We start from the raw sequence: 15,812 nt of genomic DNA on the forward strand, positions 1-15,812 counted from the left end.
AATATAAGAAATGAAAAAGGGTCATCACTACTGATCCAATGGAAAATAAAAGGATGATAAAGAAATATTATGAACAAGTGTGCCCACAAACTTAATAATGTGGATAAAACAGACTAATTTCTTGAAAGAAACAAGCAACAGAAATTCACAGGACAAACAGATAAGCCAAACAGGATTTTATCTTTTAAATAAGCTGAATAGATAATTAATAACCTTCCAAAAAAGAAAACAGTAAGCTCAGTTAGTTTCACTTTTGATTTCGACAAAAAATTTAAGAAAGAAATAATATCAATTCTTCACAAACTCTTGCAGCAAATAGAAGCAGAGGGAATACTTTCCAATTCATTTTATGAGATCAGGATTAACCTAATACAAAAACCACATACAGCATTTATAAGAAAGTACAGAACAAGGGACACCTGGGTGGTTCAGTACCTTAAGTGTCTGACTTCACTCATGTCATGATCTCATAGCTCGTGAGTTCAAGCCCTGTGCCAGGCTATGCCGACAGCTCAGTGCCTGGAGAGACTGCTTCAGATTCTGTGCCTCTCCTTGTCTCTCTCTGCCCCTCCCCGACTAGTGCTCTCTCTCTCTCTCTCTCTCTCTCTCTCTCTCTCTCTCTCTCTCAAATAAATACACTTCAAAAAATTTTTAAAAAATAAAGTACAGACCAATGTCTCATGAACAAATATTCACAAATCATCAGCAAAATATTAGAAAGCTAAATATAGTAATGTGTTAAATTAATTATAGAGCACATCCAAGTGGTATTTATTCCAGGTACACAAGGCTGGTTTGACATTCAAAAATCAATCAATTTAATCCACCATACAAACAGGATAATGAAGAAAAAACGTAGTTCATATCAATTGACTAAAAAAATTGACAAAATACAGAACTCACTCATGATAAAAATCTTCAGCAGACTAAGAAGAGATGAAAACTTTCTCAGCTCAATAAAGAGTAGCTATAAAAGCCTACAACTATCATAATTAATATGAGAAATTAGATGTTTTTCCCCTAAGATTTGAAACAAGGCAAGGATGTCCTCTCTTATTAGTCCAATTTAATATCATATGTGAAGTCCTATTTAGTGTATCAAAACATATATATGTATATATATGCATATATAGATTGACTAAAATGTAAACAACATAGGAAGAAAAATAAAATTATCTTTCTTTGTAGATGGCATGAGTGCCTAAGTGGAAAATATTAAGAATATATACACAAATTCCTGGAGCTAACAAATATATTCCCTCTCAGTATACAATGTCTATATACAAAAGTCTTTTGCTTTCCAATACACTGACAATTAGCAGTTGGAATTTTAAGTCTTAACCATTACATTTAGCTCTGTGAAGAATGCTGGTGTTATTGTGACAGGGATTGCACTGAATACGTGGATTGCTTGGGGCAGTATTGACATATTAACAATATTTGTTCTCCAACCCATGAGTATGGAATGTTTTCCCATTTGTGTGTGTGTGTGTGTGTGTGTGTGTGTATGTGTGTGTGTGTGTCTTCTTCAATTTCTTTCATAGCTTTCTACAGTTTTCAGTGTATAGATTTTTTACCTCTTTGGTTAGGCTTACTCCAAGGTATTTTATTTTTTTGGCGCAATTGTAAATGTGATCGATTCTTTGATTTCTCTTTGTGCTGTTACATTATTGGTGTATAGAAATGCAACCTATTTCTTTACATTGATTTTACATACTGCAACTTTGCTGAATTCATATATCATTTACAGCAGTTTTTGGTGGACTCTTTTGGGTTTTCCACAGAGTATCACATTGTCTGCAAAGAGTGAAAGTTTGATTTCCTCCTTGCCGATTTGGATGCCTTTTATTTCTCTATGTTGTCTGATTGCTGAAGCTAGAACTTCCAACACTCTGTTGAATAATAGTGATGACAGTGGACATCCTTGTCCTTAGGGGGAAAGCTCTGTTTTTTCCCATTGAGGATGATATTAGCAGTGGATCTTTCATATATGGCTTTTATGATCTTGAGTTATGACGCTTCTATCCCTACTTTCTTCAGGGTTTTTATCAAGAAATGATGCTGTATTTTGTCAAGTGTTTTCTCTGCATCTATTGAGAGGACCGTGTGGTTCTTATCCTTTCTTTTATTAATGTGGTATATCACATTGCTTGATTTGTGGATATTGAACCAGCTCTGCAAGCCAAGAATAAATCCCACTTGATCATGGGGAATACTTCTTTTAATGTATTGTTGGATTCAATTTGCTAGTATCTTGTTGAGAACTTTTGCATCCATGTTCATCAGGGAAATTGGTCTGTAATTCTGTAAATTAGTGGGGTCTTCGTCTGGTTTTGGAATCAAGGTAGTGTTGGCCTCGTAGAATGAGTTTGGAAGCTTTCCTTCCCTTTCTATTTGTTGAAACAGCTTCAAAAGAATATGTGTTAACTCTTTAAATTTTTGATAGAATTCCCCTAGAAAGCCATCCGGCCCTGGACTCTTGTTTTGTGAGAGATCTTTGATTACTGATTCAATTTCTTTACTGGTTATGAGCTGTTCAAATTTTCTATTTCTTCCTGTTTCAGTTTTAGTAGTTTATATGTTTCTAGGAATTTGTCCATTTCTTTCAGATTGCCCTTTTTATTGGCATATAATTAATAATATTTTATTATTTTTTGTATTTCTGCAGTGTTGTTTGTGATCTGTCTTCTTTCATTCATGATTTTACTTATTTGGGTCCTTTCCTTTTTCTTTTTGATCAATCTGGCCAGGGGGTTATCAATTTTGGTAATTCTTTCAAAGATCCAGCTCCCAGTTTCATTGATTTGTTCTACTGTTTTTTTTTCCCCAATATCATTGATTTGTGCTGTAATATTTATTATTTCCCTTCTTCTGCTGGTTTGAGGCTTTATTTGCTGTTCTTTTTCTAGCTCTTTTAGATGCAAGGTTAGGTTGTGTATCTGAGACCCTTTTTTCTTCTTTAGAAAGGATTGGATTGCTGTATCCTTCCCTCTTATGACTGTCTCTGCTGCATCCCAGAGGTTTGGGGCTGTCGTGTTTTCATTTTAATTGGCTCCCATGTACTTTTTAATTTCTTCTTGAATTTCTTGGTTAACCCATTCATTCTTTGGTAGGATGCTCTTTAATCTCCAAGTATTCCTGGTCCTTCCAAATTTTTTCTTGTGGTTGATTTCAAGTTTCATAGTGTTGTGGTCTGAAAATACTCAAGGTATAATCTCAATCTTTTTGTACTTGTTGAAGGCTGATTTATGTCCCAGTATGTGATCTATTCTGGAGAATGCTCCATGTGCACTAGAGAATAATGTGTATTCTGCTGTTTTAGGATGAAATGTTCTGATTATATCTGTTACGCCCATCCGGCCCAGTGTGTCATTCAATGCCATTGTTTCATTGTTGATTTTCTGTTTGGATGATCTGTCAATTTCTGTAAGTGAGGTGTTGAAGTCCCCTACTATTATGGTATTATTATCAATGAGTTTCTTTATGTTTGTGATTAGTTGATTTATATATTTGGGTGCTCTCACATTGGGGACATGAATGTTTATAATTGTTAGATCTTCTTGGTGGATAGACCCTTTAATTATGACAAAATACCCTTCCTCATCTGTTGTTACAGTATTTTAAAATCTAGTGTGTCTGATACAAGTATGGCTAATTCAGCTTTCTTTTGACAATCATTAGCATGACAGATGGCTCTTCATCCCCTTACTTTAATCTGCAGGTGTCTTTAGGTATAAAATGGGTCTTGTAAGCAGCATATAGAGGGGTCTTGTTTTATTATCCATTCTGAAACTATATGTCTTTTGACTGCAGCATTTAATCCATTGACATTTAGAGTGAGTACTGAAAGATATGGATTTAGTGCCATTGTGTTGCCTGTAGAGTTGATGTTTCTGGTGCTGTTCTCTGGTCCTTTCTGGTGTTTGTTGTTTTTGGTCTTTTTTGTTTTGTTTTCTATAATTTGTGTGGAACCAGAAAAGACCCCAAATAGCCAAAGCAATTCTGGAAAAAGAAAGAAAAGCTGGAGGCATTTAAGCTGTATTACACAGCTGCGATCATCAAGACAGTATGGTACTGGCACAAAAATAGACACATAGATCAATGGAACAGAATGTAGAACCCAGAAATGGACCCAAAATCATATGGCCAGCTAATCTTTGACAAAGCAGGAAAGAATATCCAATGGAATAAAGACAGTCTCTTCAGCAAATAGTGTTGGGAAAACTGGACAGCAACACGCAGAAGAATGAACCTGGACCTCTTTCTTACACCATACACAAAAATAAACTCAAAATGGATAAAAGACCTAAAAGTAAGACAGGAAGTCATCAAAATCCTGGAGAGAAAATAGGCAATAACTTCTTTAACCTCAGCTACAGCAACTTCTTACTTGACATATCTCTGGAGGCAAGGGAAACAAAAGCAAAAATGAACTATTAGGACTTCATCAAGATAAAAAGATTTTGCATAGTGAAGGAAACAGTCAGCAAAACTAAAAGCAAACTGACACAATGGGAGATGATATTTGCAACTGATATATCAGATAAAGTGTTAGTATAAAAAATCTATAAAGAACTTATCAAACTCAGCACCCAAAAAACAAAGGAGACAGTGAGGAAATGGGGAAAAGGCATAAATAAACTCTTTTCCAAAGAAGACATCCAGATGGCTAACAGACACATGAAAAAATGCTCATCACTCATCGTCAGTAAAATAGAAATCAAAACTACAATGAGATACCACCTCACACCTGTCAGAATGGCGAAAATGAACACCTCAGGCAACAATAGATGTTGGTGTGAATGTAGTGAAAGAGGAATCCTTTTGCACTGCTGGTGGGAATGCAAACTGGTGCAGCCACTCTTGAAAACATTATGGAGGTTACTCAAAAAATTAAAAATAGAACTACCCTACGATCCAGCAATTGCATTACTAAGTATTTATCCAAATGATACAGGGGTGCTGATTCAAAGGGGTACATGCACCCCAATATTTATAATAGCACTATCCAAAATATGGAAAGAGTCCAAATATCCATTGACTGATGAGTTGATAAAGAAGATGTGGTATATATGTATACAATGGAATATTACTTGATGATCAACAAGAAGGAAATCTTGCAATTTGCAACAATATGGATGGAACTAGAGTGTATCATGCTAACCGAAATAAGTCAGTCAAAGAAAGACAAATATCATATGACTTCACTCATATGTGGAATTTGAGATACAAAACAGATGAACATAAGGGAAGGGAAGTGAAAATAGCATAAAAACAGAGAGGGAGACAAACCATAAGAGACTGTTAAATACAGAGAACAAACTGAGGGTTGCTAGAAGGGTATTGGTGGGGGGATAGGCTAAATGGGCAAGGGCATTAAGGAAGACATTTGTTTGGATAAACACTGGGTGTTGTATGCAAGTGATGAATCATTAAATTCTATTCCTGAAATCCTTATTACACTCTATGTTAACTAACTTGAATTTAAATTTTAAAAAAAGATGTAATTGACATATAACTGTGTAAGTTTAAGGTGTACAATATGATAATATGATACAGGTATATATTGTGAAACGATTACTACAATAAAGTTAGTTAACATGTCAAAAAATCCCCAATACATTTAAAATAGCACCCTCAAAATAAGATATGTATAAATGTAACAAAATATGTGCAGGCTTTGTATACAGAAAACTATAAAACGCTTATAAAAAAACAAAGACAATCTAAATAAATGAAAAGATATTGTGTGAGATAGATGGGAAGACTCAGTACTTTTAAGATGTCAGTTCTCCCCAACTAGATCTATTAATTAAATGCAACCCCATCAGAATCCCAGCAGTCTATTTTGTAGATATTGACACATGCATAACAGCAATCCAGTTAAAAAAAGAAAAAGGATATTTGTCTTTCACTGACTTATTTCTCTTCATATAATACACTTTAGTTAAGACAAATATATGATTTCACTCATATGTGGAATTTAAGAAACAAAACAGATGAACATAGGGAAGGGAAGGAAAAATAAGATATATATGGAGAGGAAGACAAACCGTAAGAGACTGTTAAATACAGAGAACAAAACTGAGGGTTGCTGAAAGGGAGGTGGGTGGGGGGATGGGCTAAATGGGTGATGGGCATTAAGGAGGGCACTTGTTGGGATGAGCATTCATGTTATATGTAAGTGATGAATCATAAATTCTACTCCTGAAACCAATACTACACTATATGGTAACTACCTTAAATTTAAACTAAAAAATAATGATAAAAAGAAAGGATAGATTTTCAATGAATGTTGCAAGAACAATTGGATATCCATATAGAAAGAAAGAAAGAAAGAAAGAAAGAAAGAAAGAAAGAGAAATAAATAAATAAATAAATAAATAAACCTACATACAGCTAAGAACTCATACAAAAATTAAGTTAAAATTGGATAAGAGATCTAAATGTAAAATGCGAAAATATAAAACTTCTAGAAACAAACGTATAAGAAAATCCGTGGAAGCTTCAGTTTGGATATGTGTTCTAAGATACAACACAAAATGTATTATACAAGAAAGCAATTGAGAGTTCAAACTTTATTAAAATTATCATATTACTGAATCTAATTTATTAAAATTCAAATCTTCTGCTTTTTAAAAGATATGATTAGGAGAAAGGAATAACTGCTACCGACTGGGAGAACACATTTGCAAAACGCACATCTGTAAAATATTTGTATCTAAAACATGGAAAGAACAGTTCTGAGTCAAAAAAAAATCTACCCAATTAAATGTATGACTGAAAGACCTATATAGACAACTCTCCAAGGAATATATACAGATGTCAAATAATGTATGAAAAGATGGTATACGTCACATGTTTTTAGGGAAATGCAGATTGAAAAGAATGATGAGATATCACTACATACTTGTAAGAGTAGCTAAAATACAAACAAACTAACACCAATTTCTAGAAAAACTAGAGAACTCATTCATTGCTGGTGGGAATGTGAAATGGTTCAGCCACTTTGCAAGACACTTTGGTAGTTTCAACATAAACATAATCTTACCGTATGATCCAAAAACTTAGTTCTTATATACTTAACAAATTGGCTTAAAATAGGAAAAATAAGGTGCTCCTGGGTGGGTTAAGCATCCAACTCTCGATATCCAATTCTTGATCCCAGGGTTGTGGGATCCTGTCCCATGTGGGGCTCTACACTGAGCATGGAGCCTGCTTAAGATTCTTTCTCTTTCACTGTCTCTCTCTGCCCCTCTCCCACACTTGTCTTCTCTTTCTGTCTAAAATAAAAATTGTCTCATAAGAAAAAATCAGGTGTAGAGTTGATCAGAACTTTCTATACTACCTCTGCGATGTTTTTGCAAATATAAAACTATTCTAAAATTAAAATTCATTTAAAAATTAAAAACTACACTAGTGTAATAAAAATGTTTGTAAAGCACCTAAAGATATATCTAAGGAGAAGATACAATATATATTCAGTATGTTATACAATTTTATGTCAATTCATTAATATAAGGTATATAAATAAATAAATATGCACATTATGTTCATAAATGAAAAAAAAGTAGATGTGATGTCAAATCTTCCAAACCATAACGTATAAATTCAATTATGCCCAACTGAAATTGTGTCTTTGTGTGTGTGTGTGTAAAATTTAATGTTTTTTTCCTTAAAATGTATACTGAAGTTTTAATAACAGCTAAAAGTTTTTCACACACAACCCCCAAAAAGATACTAGGATTATATCCCAGAAACAATATAGATTATGAACACATAATAATTAAAGTCTGTTAGTCGATTGACTGACTAATTCATAAGAACATGATGAAGTGAAAAGTGACTACCAAATTAATGGTGTTAAGACAATTTGTTATGCACAAAATATAAAGGAAGCAATTGATAAGCTTGATATATTAGAACACTAAAAACCCCAAAACTTACTATCATAAAGATGCTAAAATAAAATAGAACAAACTACAAAACTGAAGAGAATGTATGTCACGAAAAGTGATAAAGGATTAAGATTAAAATTAGAGAAACGAGTCCTGCAATTCACCAAAGAAAAAGAAAAACGTTAAAGAATGAAGGAAAAAAATGTAAACAGGAAATAATAAATGAAAGAAAAAAAAACCCTTATGTCCATTGTAATGTCCCTAATAAACATGATCATACAGATAATCATACTAATTCAAGTTAAAACACTAGTGTGCTTTTATTTTAGCACAATTGAAAAAAAAACTTGAAAATACTTAGTGTTAGTAATAGAAACTATCATATACCTCTTATGAGCTTGTCCAGTGGTATAAGAAATTTGAAAAGTAAGTCTATATCCATCTGAACGGAAGATCTATATATCCTACAGTCCAGCAATTCCATTTCTAAGAACCAAAAACGGTGATTTCCCATCCTGGAATCATATTAGAATCACTTGGTGAACTTGTAAAAATAACAACCTTCCATAATGTGCTATTAATACAGAATTTCTGGGGATGGGCCTCAGTCATTAGAATTATTTAATTTTGATTTGTTCAAAGAGACAGGTATTATTGTAGCATTTTGATAATGCTGCAAAAATGGAAAACAGATGAGTATCTGCAAATATAAGCAATAATAAACATAATTTTGTTTTTGTTTTATTCATTCACTGAAGTATAATATATGAATTAAAATAAGTAAATGAAAGCTACATGCATCAATGCGGATAAATCTCAAAAACATAACATTGAGTGAATAAAGCAAGTCACAAAAGATATGTGCCATTTATCGAACAAACTATTTTTTGTGGATACTTATATATGCATAAAATAATAAAAAGTAGTCATAAGGGGCGCCTGGGTGGCTCAGTTGGTTAAGTGTCCGACTTAGGCTCAGGTCATGATCTCGCAGTCCGTGAGTTCGAGCCACGCATCGGGCTCCGTACTGACAGCTCAGAGCCTGGAGCCTGTTTCAGATTCTGTCTCCCTCTCTCTGACCCTCCCCCGTTCATGCTCTGCCTCTCTCTGTCTCAAAAATAAGTAAAGGCTAAAAAAATTTTTTTTAAAGTAGTCATAAAATTTAAAAAAAAGTAGTCAAATAACAGTTATGTCAGAATAACTACTACCTTGGAAGTTCAAGAATGGTAACAGATACAGTACTCGGACGATATTACTTATTTGTAACATTTTACTAGTTTCTAAAAACTTCAATGAAATTTGGCAAAAATATTAAGGTTCAATAAATCTAGATGCTAAATACAAGAGTATTATTTATATCTAATATACAGGGGGTACTAAACACAAGGGCATCCTTTATATTTAACACACCTGAACATTTTCACACACACATTAAAAAAAAGGAAAACACAACATCTCAGTTTCAACGTGAAGATTCTGAACTTATATAATGAGACAAATATATTTAGTGAGGGAATGGCAGTGTATATAAATGGGGCTATAAAATGTTAAAGCTATCATTAGGGAAGTATAAAGTATACAGTAAAGTGAAGGAAAATCAGAGTCTTCTGTAGAAATTAGGCATTTGTAATTTTAGTTTTTTAAATTTTTTAATGTTTATTTATTTTTGAGACAGAGAAAGACAGAGCATGAACGAGGGAGGGTCAGAGAGAGGGAGACACAGAATCTGAAGCAGGCTCTAGGATCCGAGGAGTCAGCACAGAGCCCAACGCAGGGCTCAAATTCACAGACTGTGAGATCATGACCTGAGCCGAAGTCAGATGCTTAACCGACTGAGCCACCCAGGCACTCCGGTATTTGGAATTTTCTAATAACCCAAATAGCAATCTGCTCTCAAACCATAATAGGTGATAATACATATATGCAGTGAAATCAAGGAGGGGGATTATATTATGGAAACGGTACTATTCGGTGATTTTCTAGTAACAGCTCCAAAGAACACTGCACAGAATGAGATAGCTGGATGTTTCAAACAAAGATGAAATCAATGACTGTTGATTGTAATGAGAAAATAAAGTTGAAGAAAGAATCTGAATTCCTTAAAAAGATAGATATATTTTTGTCTGAGAATAAACCAAAAACTTCATGGTAAATGTTAATAGGTCACAAAATTGAATGCTTTTAACAAAGATATTCTGTATTTCCTATCACTAAACTCTTTGAAAATGATCTATTTCCTGCTTTGGGTTGTACTCTAATGACAACATTGCACATATTGATGAATTAAAAAAAAAACTCTAGTAATGAAACGGATGAATACATGAGAGAGAAGCAAAAAATAGGGGACTAGAAAAACATCTCTCTAATTGACTAACAGGAAAAAAAAGGAGGCTTTTAGATAAAAGCATTAGAGGACTTTAAATAAAATAACACACAGAAATGATTAGTAGAAAAAACACAAACTTAAGACAAAAGCCTCAGTGATTTGCCTACCTGGAAAAAAACCCAAGCACGGGTTGCAATTGCAGATACGTACATTAATATATAATTTTAATATGCAGCCCAATGGAAACTAATTTGCATGTTATAATTACCTTTCCAACTGTCTTTCATGAGATAAATACATAGCCATTAACAAAACTTTAATGTATCACATATTTTTACTAAATAAATTTGCTTTATGATATTGTTTAATCTTTCTAAGGAAATGGCAAAGTCCTCTTATGCTTCATTAAGCACAAAGAATCGGGAATATTTGAAGTTTTGATTCTAGTGTGAGAGAATGCTTCATAGCAGTAGCTAAATTAATGACATTGCTTTTCAAATAGTTGTTTCACAATAACTCTCATCTTATTAAAATGATTAATTTTAGTTAAATCAAATCGTGGCTTATATGAAGTTAGCTTTATGGTAATCAAGATGAGAAATGACAAGGACACAGGAGGTGTAGAGAGAGATTAATATTTATACTGAATTCACCTCTGATATTTTTGTCTGATAATTTCTGGGAAAAGTGGGGAATCAATCCACTTACACACAAATAGAAATGGTAAATAATAATGCTTCTCGTCTTCTAGAAGGGATAAACAAAATTCCAGATATACAGAGTATGTATGTAAACACTGGAGAAAAAAAGAAAAAGAAAAAACAAATACAAGTTTGAGGAAAAGGTTATTTTCAACAGGCACAAATGAGGGATATTAGAGCTTTTAGATATGAGCATAAATGACACACACCCGACGTAAACATTTTGACAAGTTCCTGCCTACCTGATATATGATCTGCTACACAATCTGACCCCTTTGCTTTTCTACTCAGATCTGTACTACTGAGGTCCCAGTGAAGTGTGTACTAACTCACTTGGTGGAGTCCCTACTACCAACTAATATGGATTCCCACCTCCACCTTCATCTTCATGCTCATGTGACACGATCTCTTCCACTTTCTTCACAAGGTGAAATCCTCCTATGCTCCTATGCTCAAACACCAATTACTCTAAATGCCTTTCCAAACTACTCCAGTATAAAAGAAATCTTACTTTCCTGTTGATCATAATATTTTTAAAATTTACCTCACTATTCCTGTCAGCCACTAGGACACAACACAATACATAAAAGTATTTAATAAATAAATGTTAATAGAATAAGTCATTTTAATTAATAGTGTATTTTTTACCTGAGGTTCAAAATACAAAAACAGTACATAAAATCACTTTCAATATGGACCCCAGAATTATAATTCTTTTATATAATGTACATGTGTTACACAGAAGTTTATGTCTTTCCTATTGGCATAAATTACTGAAAAGTATTTGTTCTTTCACCTTAGTTATAGTTTATTAAATGGGTAGGAAGGAACAGAGAAAATGAAGGCAACTATGTCTCCATGTTTAATACCTCAGAAATCATTTTTTTTGAGAAAAATCTGTTTTTAGGTCAATCATTTGAAGATAGCTGAGAATAGTGAGGTCTTTCTCTAAATTATTTATTTATTTTGGCTAGCTTGTCTCTATTTATGTTTTAAGGAAACAGGCCATTGGAACAGACTTCAGAATCTTCATGAGCTATAGCTTTAGGGAGATATTTTCTTTTTGGCATGAATATATATTTTAAAAATCTACTTCTTAAAGCATAGAATCAGAGGAAACAAAGAATTTAAGAATCAGTTCAGTACCACTTCTCTTCAGGTGAAGAAAGGACAAAGACAGACGTCTTTGATTTCTGTCAAAGACAGATCTGACAAAGACAGATGAAGAGATTTCATAAAACATATCCCCAGCCAAGTTGTGGTTCAGCCTAAGATCTTAGATTCTGCCTGATAGAGCAGGCTAGAGATCATTTGTGTAAAGAGATGTTTTTTTTTTCTTATTTGTTGTTATCCACGTTTATGCTTGCTCTTTCTTTCTTTCCTTCTTTCATGTTATGCTTGCTCTTTCATTTTTAAGCTCTTTCACACTCATAGCTGTCTCATATCATGGTTATTTCTTCTACACGACAGATCAGTGTAATACTGAGATTCAGAGCAGAGGTCCTGGAAACGTACCACCTATGTTTGAATCCTGGGTGTGCCCACTCTAGCTCTCTGATAACACTCAATAATTTAAAATTATATCTAAATCAGGCCCAAAACTTCTACTGCTCTCTCCTGCTTCAAGAATGTTCTTTTAAAAATGTATATCTGATATCCAGTGAAGACATAACAGGCAATGAATGCTTGGATACCACACTTGGCCTGCAATACTTAGAAATGGTATATAAAATATGAAAAAAGTCAGAGGCACAGCTCATTATAAATTTAAAAAAATAAATGTAAATAACTTCTGGTCTTGTAAAATGGACAAGAAATGCAAAACACTGAGAGGGATGGCGTGGATCTAATGGTTTTCAGATATGACAGCTGGCAGTGAGTTTGAGGTTACTGTTGAAGGCCAATCTGAGAGAGGGCTTTATAGACTTCATAGGAAGTTGTGGCAAAGACATTGACCCTTCCTTACCAATAGGCATTAAATAAAGCTTTTGAGTAGTTCCTTAGCTGTTGTTTAGATATCTTCAACGTCAGCAGGAGGCAGGAGGCTCCAAACACCATATAAGACCTGGCTGTATATTGGAATGTGAGATGTGAGATGATGGCAAACAAAATATTCTGAAAAATCCTCCCGCCTTAACAGCCCTCAGAAGTGCTGGATGGTACATAACATATATCCTTCAAAACACGTCTCTCTTTCTCTCTCTTTATCTGTTTCTCTCTATCCATCTTATACACACATGATTGCACACACACATACACACATGGAAATCCGCAGGAAATCAAATAGTAACATGGAGATGGAAATCAGGAGACTAGTAAAATTATATTTGAGGTGATGCTCTGCTTTTTATGGTAGTGTATAAACAGCTACACGACTTATATTTTTAGTTACACTGACTACAGAAGGGATAGAGAGCAAGGCTTGTACCTTCCCAAAATAGACAGTGAGAATTGAGTTTGCCATATAATGCTGGAACCCCCAAAGGTTTGAAACTTCTGTGACTGAATTATCTAGAAGGGAAAGACATTTCAACTATTCTTGTCTATCTTGGTACAGGCTTTGTACGAGAAAAAGATCTACTCTAAAATTAATAAACACAAACTTCAAACAGATTTATGGTATGGAGTTATATATACTACACGCATGGTCAGAAAATCCAAAGCTGAAAAACAGCTTGACAGATTCCAAAATTTATGTTTATAAATTCCTTCCAGAATAATATGTCCTACAAACAAACGACAGTAATGGTGAGGATATGGAGAAATTGGACATTTTTTCCACTGTTGCTGTGAATGTAAAGTGATGCAGCCAATATGAAAAACAGTATGGGGATTCTTCAAAAAAATAAAAACATAACTGCCACATAATCCAACAATTTCACTTCCTGGCATTTATTCAAAATAACTGAAGTTCAGATCTTGAAGGGCTTTAGCACTCCATGTTCACTGCAGAACTATTCACAATAACCAAAATGTAAACAGTTTAAATATCCATAAACCAATGCACGGATTGAAAACATGGTATATATGTAAAATGGAATATTATTCAGCCTTAGAAAAGAAGGAAATCCTGTCAGATGCAACAACATCGATGAACCTGGGGGCCATTACACTAAGTGAAATCGGCCAACCATAGAAGAACGCATATTGCCTGATTCTACTTACATGAAGAATCTAAAATAGTCAAACTCATAGAATCAAAGAATACAATAGTGGTTATCAGGGTATGAGAGAAGGGGGAAATGGATAGATGCTAATCAGTGACTACGGTATTTCAGTCATGCAATTAATGCAAGTGCAGTCATGGAATCTAGAGACCTGCTTTACAGCACTGCGTCCACAAATAATAATAGCTTGCTTGCAATTCAAAAATTTTTGAGAGGGTAGACCTCATGTTAAGTGTTCCTACCACAATAATAATAAAACAAACTCTGCTATGAACATTGGTATACTAATTCCAGCAAGAAAATAAGTTCTCAATTGCAGAGTGCAGTTACTGGGATTTTTGGTTTTGAAGTGAACTAACAATTTTCCAGAGTAGCTGTACCATTTCACATCCTGCTAGTAATATATAAGTGGTGTCATTTTCCTGCATCTTCTCCAGAATTTTGTTTTTTCATTATATTTCACTGTAGCATTCTGATAGATGTGTAGTGATATTTCACTGTGGTTTTAATTTGCATTTTTGCTTGGCGAATGATGTTACATATCTATTTATGTGCTTATTTGACATCTGCATATCTTGCTCAGTTTAATGTCTGCATATGTGTTTTGTCCATTTTCTGGTGGGATTGCTTGTTTTTTATAATGCTAAATTTTGAAGGTTTTAAAAATATTATTCTGGATTCTAGTCCTTTGTTGAATATATGGTTTACAAATATTTTCACCCAGTCTGTTCATTTTTTCTTTCTTTTTTTCATTCTATTTTGATCATACAGTGTTGTTGGAGACTGCCAGTTCAATATCTGGCTCCTAAATGGTGCTCAAATGTTAACCCTCTACCATGAATGAAAACAAACGTGTCACATACCATTACTAGCAGATCAAGAAATTTGTAAGGACCCTGATGACAATATGACTGAACAGAAATGAGGAGTGGTTCCATTCTATTTGGTGAATTATAGGAGGGAAATATTTTTGCTGATTTAAAATGATCTTAGAATTACTGAACAAGGTTCAGAAGTTTTTTACACTTCACTCACACATGTAAGAAAAAAATCCCAAATAGCAACACTAAGTAGAACATTTATTCATTTGTACATTCACTCACTCACTCATACTGTAAATACCTACTGACTCTGGATTCTGTGCCAGGCACCATGCTGGGTGGGGGTGGAGTATATACAGGTAAAAAACACAGCCTTTACCTCAAAGAGTTTACTGACAAGGGAGGCAATGTAAGAAGGAGTAATCAGACCACTCTATTATAATTGTGGCATTAAGTGAGGTATGCATTGATCAAAGCAAAAGGCTCCTCTCCTAAAAACCAATCTTTTAATTAAAAACTACTATCACAGGGGCGCCTGAGTGGCTCAATCAGCTAAGCCTCTGACTTCGGCTCAGGCCATAATCTTGATTTGTAGGTTTGTAGGTTTGAGTCCCATGTTGGGCTCTGTGCTGACAGCTCAAAGCCTGGAGTCTGCTTTGGATTCTGAGTCTCCGGCTCTCTCTGCCCCTTCCCCACTTGTGCTCTCTCTTTCTCTCTCAAAAACAAATAAACATTTAAAAAATTAAAAAAAAACACCATCACAATAACAGCACCAATAATAATAGATAAATTTATTGAGTACTTATTAAAAACAAGTTACTATTCTTAGTGTTTTACAGTTAATCCTAATAACACACTATAAAGTGGATGCTATAATGGTTACCTCATAGAGAGAGAAA

The sequence above is a fragment of the Prionailurus bengalensis genome, chromosome D3 (genome assembly GCF_016509475.1).
Source record: "Prionailurus bengalensis isolate Pbe53 chromosome D3, Fcat_Pben_1.1_paternal_pri, whole genome shotgun sequence".
Taxonomy (NCBI): domain Eukaryota; kingdom Metazoa; phylum Chordata; class Mammalia; order Carnivora; family Felidae; genus Prionailurus; species Prionailurus bengalensis.